Source organism: Lygodium microphyllum, chromosome 27, assembly GCF_053477565.2.
Source record: "Lygodium microphyllum isolate KBCC chromosome 27, Lygodium_microphyllum_v1.1.10, whole genome shotgun sequence".
Lineage (NCBI taxonomy): Eukaryota > Viridiplantae > Streptophyta > Polypodiopsida > Schizaeales > Lygodiaceae > Lygodium > Lygodium microphyllum.
In genome coordinates, this window is record NC_141161.1 from 66045870 (window position 1) to 66050287 (window position 4418).

At 38.7% G+C, this 4418-nt stretch overlaps 2 pseudogenes; both read right to left on the reverse strand.

The window, feature by feature from the left end:
• Positions 1–234: 234 nt before the first annotated feature.
• On the reverse strand, positions 235–2495 carry LOC148012413 (uncharacterized; annotated as a pseudogene).
• Positions 2496–2699: 204 nt separating this feature from the next.
• LOC148012414 (uncharacterized) lies at positions 2700–3369 on the reverse strand (annotated as a pseudogene).
• Positions 3370–4418: the final 1049 nt, after the last annotated feature.

Below are 4418 nucleotides of genomic sequence, written 5' to 3' on the forward strand. Positions count from 1 at the left end.
GATGGTATCATAGGAGGCATCCTTGCTGATCTCCCTTGCAACTTCCTCCGCATAACACGATAGTACACTACAATAAAATTTTTATAAACCCCATTTCATTAACATTTCAAAGCACATGGCAAAAACTCACACACAAAAGCATATCATCCTAGAGTGCATATAATGTCCTAAATAAGTCAATAGTAGTAACCTTGACAAACCATGACACAACACAAGTCAATAGTACTAACCATACTAATCAAAAGGGCAGTCGTATGCATCATCCACTTGCTCAATCTTTGAAATCTCCTTGTCTAAGCTGGACTGATCTCTAGTACCTGCAGAAGGTCCCTCTGCCAAAGGTTGTAGAATGCGACCAACAATGTCAGGGTTAGTATCAAAAGAATAACAGGGGCAGCCAAATGCGATGCATGCACGCATCAAAGGGGCTGTACCACTACCCATCTCCAAAGCCAATCCTTCAGGAGGACAAAGAACCTCTAGAAAGCATCACACAAATTCGACAATCCACTACACACTTGATCTCAAATGTGCCTCCTCGCCAGCCTCCAATACCCTCACAGTATCTGGCAAATGGTGACGAATGACATGCCACAAGAACTGCACACCATGATCATGTTGTAATGTGGCACTCTCCTAAAGACGTAAAGAGGCAATGTAGCCTCGATGTCGTAGCATGTAAAAGTAGAAGGCATCCATCTGTCACACAATAATGACAAAAAATAGATACATGTCACAAACTAATCAAGAACAACAAAGCACCAAGAAAACTAAGTGTACAATAACCATGTCAAATACCTCTATGGCAATACCCTCAATGGTAACCTCATCCATGAAGGATAAGTCCTCAACTATGAATCTATGCACAATCTCCAGCTCACACCGCAGGGCATATTTCTCCACCCATGAGGGAGAGTCCCCTGACAGAAAGAAATACATTTTAAACATGGACAATTACCCAACAATCTTATTCACAAGTATCTAACAATCCTACTTACATATTTTTGACTCAAAGAATCACCTGAAATGGAGGCAAGACAAACAACCGACCCTGAGTCCGCCAAACAAGCTGTTGTCACTCCAAGTCCATGCCGAATATGATCCTGCAACACCTTGTTCCACAATGGAACACTGTCCTATCCATGCATAGAGTCCATGGGAAGATCCAAGAGCACAAAGTCAATAGCCCATGCCACCATCTTTTTCTTTTTCTTATACTCTACCCCCAATTTATTGATTTCAAAAAAAAATGTATAGATCTTTGCATAATCCTCATTTCTAATAGAGGATGCAAAATCCTTACCCATAGAAATATAATCTCCACATCCAAATGAAAAGATAGAGTGATCCAAAGAAGCCCCCCTTGTATGGACAAGAGTGGCACATATTATTTTTGGGATGGTGGTCTAGGACGTGAGGATGGACCTAAATAATCATGAAAAGTATAATGAATGAACAACAAGCATAACATACAATAATGAATGAACAACAATAATGTATGGACAAGAGTGGCACATATTCTTTTAGCTCAATTCCAATTCCTGCACACCAAGCAGGTCTCTGAACTTGCGCAGCTTCTCTGCGCCCAATGCCTTCATAAATATGTCAGCTACCTGATCCTCTGTGCTGACATAAACTAGATCAATAAGACCTAGTAAAACCCTCTCCCGCACATAGTGATAATGCACCTCAATGTGCTTTGTTCTAGCATGATAGACTGGGTTATTTGCCAAGTGTATACTACTCATGTTGTCACAATAAATGACAACTGGCCCATCTTTAGACTGATGCATATCATAAAGTAGCTTATGCAACCAAGCTACCTCACATGCAGCGGATGGTGGTCTAGGACGTGATGATGGACCTTAATAATCACGACAAGTATAATGAATGGACAACAAGCATAACATACAAAACAATCGACTTGCATATATCCATAAAAAGAAGCATACCACTATGAAAGCTACCATGCATACCAACATCGAGTGGTGGTGAATTGTCATCAACAAAAATTTCACGATCTAAAACAAAACAAACAAAGAAACATAATTCTTTATTTTACAAGGAGGGTATATAAAGTATCCAACATAGAGAGTTAACCTTCTCTAAGTTGCATGAGACATGAATATGCAAAGTGAAATAAGTAAATGTCATCTGTACTTTGTGTCTCACTAATTTGAGCTTGCTTGCCCTTTTGAGCTTACTTGCCTCTTTGAGCATGCTCACCCCTTTGCGCTTCCTTGCCCCTTATTTGACCACCTTCAAAACCACTTCTTTGTTAGAAAAGTAAAGCTTAAGGAAAGAGAGGAGACAATTGTGGAAGCCAATTTACCTTGACTCAGACAACCACCACTTGCACCCTTTTCCTTTGATTTTTGCCATTCCTCAAACTTAGCTTTCTCACTTAGCAATACATGGGGCGAGGGCATGTTAATCCACCAAGGGCATGTCTCAATCTCAAATGGTGAGAGAGCAATCATATTCTCCCCATACATAGTGGACTCTTTGTTAGTGATATCCACCCATGTTTTACAAGCCTTGTGCAAATCAATAAGCAGCTTAAGGTCTCTCGAGTGCAAAAAATACCTGGAATATTCAAATATAATTTATCCAAGCCAACACAAACTACACACTGCAATGTCAAACAAAAGGCATTAAAATTAGAAACCAACCAATAGAGCAACCGACAAGCAGTTGCATCAAGATGGGACTGAATAGGTTGATCCTCTTTTCTTTGGACATTTCTTTAGCACCATTTTTCTTAATGTAACCAAAAATATGTTTTCTGCCCTTGTATTGTATGGATGTGAAGTAAACATGAAGAGATGGCTCATTGGAAAAATTAATTGGATGCTCTGTAGTAGCTGCTATTCTTATCTCTTGCTCTAAAGAACAAAGTGCATTCATTTCTATCATGTCTAACAACAGTTCCCTAGACAACCACCTACAATGATAGAAATAATGAAAGGCACGAAAACATGCAAAGCAAAGACAATTTTTTTCTATGAAGAAGCATAGAGATAAAGCAAGAAAAGTGAAAAACTCTTACGCTCTAAACTATGTGTTTGTTGATGGCAGACCATGGGTATTGCGAATAGATCTTGAACTCTCAAGAAATCTCAACCAAGTTATCTTTTTCTCTGCACTGACAGAAGAGATTGCTATCAAATTCAACTTTTCAATACTCACAATGGTGTCCACTCCATTAAATTGAAGAGAAAACAAAGTTCCTCTCCATTCCTTGCCAAGGGATGGATTAATAATATTCAAAACCTAATAAATATACCAAAACCATTTCATATTAGTAGGAGACAAACACAACAACAATAATAATTTTAAACAAATCAAACATTGCAATACTTTTTGCATATGATCAGTGTACTTTCATCGCAACTCAGTGGAGATCTCCTTTTCTTTTAAAGCCCTCTCCTCTGCACTTAGACCTTTTGTCACTTTAGCTACTTTGGTACTTACTTCCTTTTGAAACTCAACCTACAAAATTTTGGGGAAATCATTGCATACCATACTTTTTAATCCTCTCATAACCTCTCGCAAATAGGATTGACCAATGTATCCTTCAAATTTGTGACTATGATAGCATCCTCATTCAAGCTTCCAAAATAATAATAATAATAATACAGTGCATTTAATGAGAAGGATCACATGCGCATTGTGTTTTGAGAGGAACTTACGCATTCATGTGAAGAAAGCCAACAAGCAAGGAGACTTCACTGAGTCTAGTTGGATCAACAACAATGCTAAAGACCCTCAAATGCCATTCTTTATCATCTTTATATTTTTTCGTAATGAGCTCCATCCAAGCCACTATGCAATGGTTCCCCGCCCACACATAGAACATTTTTGGAAAGATAAGACAACCCCTTCTTGGTTCTCAACTCAGTTTCAAACTATTTATCTATAGCCTGCCAGTGGGCATCCCATGAATCCCTCATCTCAATTGTCACCGAAATTGCAACACCCAAAGGGGAGACAATAGAGACAACAAAAATACCCTTCTCTGGATAGTAAGTTTCACCCTCTAAGGCTATTTTGAGTAGCGAAGTGTCACTTCTCAAACCTCGAACCCTAGGGTATGGAAACGTCCTACAAAGGGGAATGGGTGGGCACCTTGAAACATCTAAAACCCTGCATTTAGCCAATACATCTCCACCTTTCATAATTTCCACCACCTCATTTTCCCCTTGCTCTTCTTTCTCACTACACATGGACTGCATAGCGCTACTAGCAGGTTGAGACAATACTTGTTTTGTTTGTCTTCTTTTAGAAACCTAGAAAGACATAAATCTAGCACAAAACAGACAACATTTGAAACATAGAACTTAGAAACTAGCAAACTCAATATAAATAACATAAAATATTCCCTAGAAAAATCATACAAACAAAAACCTAGATAGGAG